This window comes from Aotus nancymaae, unplaced genomic scaffold (assembly GCF_030222135.1).
Source record: "Aotus nancymaae isolate 86718 unplaced genomic scaffold, 86718_ANA_hifiasm-v0.15.2.pri h1tg000008l, whole genome shotgun sequence".
Taxonomy (NCBI): Eukaryota; Metazoa; Chordata; class Mammalia; order Primates; family Aotidae; genus Aotus; species Aotus nancymaae.
This window is the reverse complement of record NW_026988419.1, coordinates 12,321,786-12,327,536: the sequence shown is the minus strand read 5'-3', so window position 1 is coordinate 12,327,536 and position 5,751 is coordinate 12,321,786. Positions and strand designations below refer to the sequence as shown.

Sequence of the window (5,751 nt, the reverse complement as noted above, 5' to 3'; positions counted from 1 at the left end):
TCATTGCCCCAAAGCAAAATTTTACTGAGATAAACATAAAGTCCTGGGTTTATATTTTTAGAAGGTCAGTTATATAAGTCCATGATACAGAAGTTATGGCTTTATATCAGTTGATGTGAGAAAAGATCTGTTAAGTGTAGCGGATGAAAAGCTCAATGTGTTTCAACAACAGGATAGAGAAGATGATAAATCAAATGCACTTTTAGCCTCACTAACCCAAACCCTAGTGTCCAGATGGAAAGAGGGAATGGTCCACTGCAGCACCACAACTGTGTCTGGGGCTCCACTTCCTGAGTCCACATCTTTACAGGGACATTGACAAATGACAAAAATCTGGGGGAGGGCAACAAGAATGGTTGAGCCTCGAGGCCCTGTCTTAGGAGAAACTGTAGAGGGGCCTGGTAATGTTTAACAGAGAGAAACAAAGCTTGCAGACCATGACGGCAGTCCCCAAGTGAAGGGAGAGTCGTCATCTGGAAGAGGAACACCCTCACTCAATTTTGTTCCAAGGGCAGAACTAAAAGCAGCAGGTAGCTTTTTAAAAAAATTATTTGTTTATATATTTATTTTTTGAGACAGGGTCTCACTCTGTTGTCCAAGCTGGTCTTGAAGTGATGATCCTTCTGCTTCTGGGATAGCTGAGACTATAGGCATGCGCCACCACACCCAGCCAGCAGGTAACTTGATAAAAACAGCAGATTTCTTGTCAATATAAGGAAAAACTGTCTTAGAATTCGAGTTTTTCTATATCTGCTGTTCTGTTAAGTAGTGGCCCCCAAGTCTGGTTAACCATCTATCAGCACCGTTGTATGAGAGAATTACTGTGTTGATAGGAAAATTGAATTTTGTAACCTCTAAGAGTCTTTATGAAAAGATGGCTGAAAACAAGCAAATTGCGAGGCAATCCGGAAAGAATGAGCTGTGGAAACTCTGCAGAGGATGACAGCTATTGAAAATGTCTATGTGGATTAAGAAGGGAGTACTGATCAGAGGAGAGATTCGGAAGAGGAATTCATTATCTAGGACAGTGCTGCCTGTAAAAATATAAAGCGTAACGTATATGTAAGCCACATCTGTAAGCCTGAACATTTTTGTATCCATATTTAAATAGTAAAAAGAACTAGGAGAAATTAATAATATATTTTATTCTACCCCATATATCTGAAATATTCCCCCTTTAACATAGACTTGAAATTAACTAAGTTATTAATGAGCTATTTTACATTTTTTATATTAAGTCTTTGAGGAGCTTTGTTTATACTACTCTTACAGGACATCTGAATTCACGCTAATCCTATTTTGAGTGCTCAGTAACCACATGTGGTAAGTGGCTACCATTTTGGACAGCAAAGATGAGGAAAAAAAGTCTCCAAGCATGGCTAGCTAAAACAAAAGGGGTTATTAGCAAAATCAAGGCTGAACTGTACAGGTTAGCGAGAAATTCTGGTGACATGGCCAAAATAAAGAGGGTAACTACGGAATGTTTTCATTTTGGCAACCTCAAGAGTGATAAAAGCCAGGAATACAGGTGGAGTTTGACCAAACCGAGCAGAGAATCCAATTGAGGCTGAACTGCACCTGCCCCACTCCTGGTTGCTCTGGCAACCAGACTCCCTCCCCACGCTAATGACATTATAATGAGAACATCCACATGCAAATGAATTAAGCAGTAATTACAGGCAGATCCTCACTTGTTCTACTAGCTCAGTTTAAGAGGGTGGTGGTTTAGAGAGGAGTTGGGGAGAGTTTGATACTGCACAGGGGAGATTGGGAAAGGAAAGAATTTGAGTTACAAAATAAAATGGTTATCTGGAACATATGTAACAGGCAATAAAGCCAGGTGGTTACATAGTCACATTGGTACATCCATGGCTTTTCTTGCTCTTACCATTACTCAGGGGAGAGAGACCACCTGGGGGAAAAGGGGAAAGAACAGAGGGACAGCAACAACTCTATAGGAAAGGCACAGGTTTTTGGAGAAATGCCCTCTTCCGTTCCCTCATTTCAAAAGAAATTACTTATGGTTTGCTCTACCTTCCAGCTTATCCATGGGGAGCTACAGTGAAAAACATTGAAACTCTGGGAAAAGATAAAAAGTAGAAAGAAAGCTTGTCTTTTATTCTTGGTTCTAATTTTTTCTTAATTGCTTTTTGCCGTTTTCCCCAAGTTGATCAGAGCCACGTTGTAATTAATGATGAACACATTGAATACTGAACTTCAGAAACTTGATAATGCTGGCCACATGGAGACCTTTATCGATGTGGGAATAGGGTGTATACTGAGGTTTTGCATCTTGTAGGAATTTTTAGGGTTCTAGAATCATCCTGGGTCTCTCATTAAATATGTGTGTGTGTGTGTATGTGTGTGTGTTATTTTACATAAAGAAAAAATGGTTAATGATATGATCAGAAAATATTCAGATTAAACAATTAGACATGCATTGGGGGGAACATCACTTTGGCTAGCATATCAATGGAAATGATAACATTATTCACACTATACATCAATATATGGCCTTTACTTTTGGCGTTCAAATTGTTGAAGCGAAGACATGGTGGGTCCTCTGTTGCAAAATTCCAGATTTCCCTGGGTCTTCCAGTAGGAGCTGTGATCAACTGTGCTGGCAACACAGAGCCAAAAACCTGAATATCATCTCTGTGAAGGGGATCAAGGGACAGCTGAATGGACTTCTCGCTGCTGGTGTGGGTGACATGGTGATGGCCACAGTCAAGAAAGGCAAATCAGAGCTCAGAAAAAATGTACATCCACAGTGGTTATTTGACAACAAAAGTCATACCAGAGAAACGATGGCGTGTTTCTTTATTCTGAAGATAATGCAGGGGTCACAGTAAACAATAAAGGTGAGCTGAAAGGTTCTGCCACTACAGGACCAGCAGTAGCAAAGAAGTGTGTAGACTTGTGGTCCTGGATTGTATCCAATGCTAGCAGCATTGCATGATTCTCCAGTATATTTGTAAAAAACAAAAACAAACAAAAATAAACTTTAAGCCCATTAAAAAGTATTTGTTCACAAAGCAAACAAAAAATATATGGCCTTTAAATGTGCATTCATAAAAGAAATGACAATAGCCAAATTACCTAATGCTTACTAAAGCCCAGGGACTATTGTAAGTTGCACAGCAACCCTCTGAGATAAGCATCGTCAGCCCATTTTGCAGACAGGGAAACAAGGCAACTTGTCCAAGTTCCTCAGTGGCAGATCCAAGAACTGAATCCAGTTAGCTTGGCTCCAGAATCCACAGATGTGTAGCAGAAGATATCAAAGATAGATCCTTCAAAAAGATAAACCAATCTTTGTTAATGGTTCACTAATAAACTATTATGTTATCTAGTAGAACTAGATACATACTAGAACTACCAATACAGTATTGTAAAATTAGTTATTATGACTATTACATTTAGAACAAAAAATGGAACAGGTAGGCCAGTTTGCCTGGAACGGAAGGTTCACTTAGGACGTAAGAGGAAGGTGTTGATAAGGACACAGCTGTCTAGGAATCCTAAATAAGAGGGGCTCTAGAAGGATGCCACCGAAAGTTTTTCATGTGAGGAAAACAGTATTTGAGGACATGTAATTTAACAGTAGAGCACAAATACAGGAGAGAAAAGCAATGAGCTATCGGGATCAGTTATATTTTTTACCCAAGTGCATGCATGTAATAATGGTAGTAGTGGAATGAAAATAATCAATGAACAGAAACTTTCAAGGCAAAAACCTAAATGAAACTCTGGATATTGACTAGGGTGGGAGAATTGGGGAAATGGAAAATAACAATTTAGGATTAAATCTCGAGTTTTCTGCCAAAGTGATGAGATGACAGATAAAGGGAAGTTTCTTTTTTTCCTTTTCTTCTTTCTTTCTTTTCTATTTTTTTTGAGACAGAGTTTCGTTCTGTTGCCCAGGTTGGAGTGCAGTGGTGCAATTCTCAACCTCCACCTCCTGGGTTAAAGTGATTCTCCTGGCTCAGTCTCTCAAGTAGCTGGGATTACAGTCACATGCCACCATGCCCAACTAATTTTTGTATTTTTTTTAGTAGACACGGACTTTCACCATGTTGGCCAGGATGGTCTTGAACTCCTGACCTCATAATTTACCTGCCTCAGCCTCTCCCAAAGTGGTGGGATTACAGGCATAAGCAACTGTGCCTGGCCTATTCTTTTCTTTCTCTCTCTCTCTTTCTTTCTTTCTTTCTTTCTCTCCCTTCCTTCCTTCCTCCCTTCCTTCCTTCCTTTCTCCCTCTCCTTTCTTTCTTTCTTTTCTTTCTCTCCCTTCCTTCCTTCCTTTCTTTCTTTCTCTTTCTTTTTTTCTTTTCTTTCTCTCTTTCTTCTTTCTTTCTTTCTCTTTCTTTTTTCCTGAGATGGAGTCTTGCTCTGTCACCCAGGCTGAAGTGGTACAGTGGCGTGATCTCAGCTCATTACAACTTCTACCTTGGGTTCAAGCGGTTCTCCTGTCTCAACCTCCCGAGTAGGTGGGATTCCATGCACATGCCACAACATCTGGTTAATTTTTTGTATTTTTAGTAGAGAGGGGATTTCACCATGTTGGCCAGGCTGGTCTCGAACTCCTGACTCCAAGTGATCCACCTGCCTCAGCCTCCCAAAGGGCTGGGATTACAGGTGTGAGCCACCACACCTGGCCAAGATAAGAGAAAGTTTCAGTAGCAAAAGGATTCAGGCATGATTTCAACCTGGACATCTATGACACTTGAGGCCAGATTATTCTTTGTTGTGGGCACATCCCTGTGCATTGCAGGGTGCTTAGCAACACTCTTGGCTTCTACTCACTAGGTGCCAGTAGCATCCTTTTCCAGTGTGACAGTGTCTCCAAACATTGCCACGTGTGCCCTGGGATGGGGGTGGGCTATGGAGGAAAAACAGTAAAATTGAGATTGAGAAACACTGGTTTAGGGAACCAGAGTGTGAATTTAGCAGCAGAGGCTGAAGCAGTAGGTGGAACAAGCAGGTGAAAGTATCAGGAGGCCTGGGAAGAGCAAAATTGAAATTTCAGAGAGAGAGAGAGAGAGAGAAGAGAGAGAAAGACCAGAGCTGAATAGCAAGATTTGAAGGTTTGTATTATCTCGAAAAGGAGCAATAGTGAGTAAGATATCCAAAGTAGGGGTTTAGAACAACAACAATAAAGCATAGAACTCTGGAATAAACAAACTCAAAGGAAGAAACACTAGCAATGAAGGAAACAGAGGCAGTGCCCTGAGTAGAGGAGAAGCCAAGGCTTGGCAACGTGATCAGTCTCAAAAGTGAGACCCATGCGAAGGAGGGGAAACCTGAAGTTCTCCAGGGGTGACATAAGAGCCAGCTGGATAGAAGCTGTTGGTTAGGGCTGGGTGTGGTGGGTCACGCCTGTAATCCCAGCACTTTGGGAGGCCAAGGCAGGTGGATCACTTGAGGTCAAGCGTTCAAGAATAGCCTGGCCAACATAGTAATACCCCTTGTCTACTAAAAAAGAGGAAAATTACCTGGGCTGGGTGGTACATACCTGTAATCCCAGCTACCTGGGGGGCTGAGGCATGAGAATCGCTTGAACCAGGGAGGCAGAGGTTGCAGTGAGTCGAGATCGCGCCACTGCACTCCAGCCTGGCACCTGGTGACAGAGCAAGACTCTGTTTCAAAAAAAAAAAAAAAGAAAGAAAGAAAGAAAATGGCGAGGTCAATTAAACATGAAGAATTTGCCTTTTTAAGATATAGAATGACATGGGGAGTTTTATGACAAGC

General features: G+C 41.3%; 1 pseudogene; it reads left to right on the top strand.

Moving 5' to 3' along the window:
* The first annotated feature begins 2,478 nt into the window (after positions 1–2,478).
* Positions 2,479–2,959, top strand: LOC105712688 (large ribosomal subunit protein uL14-like; annotated as a pseudogene).
* The last annotated feature ends 2,792 nt before the right edge of the window (positions 2,960–5,751 follow it).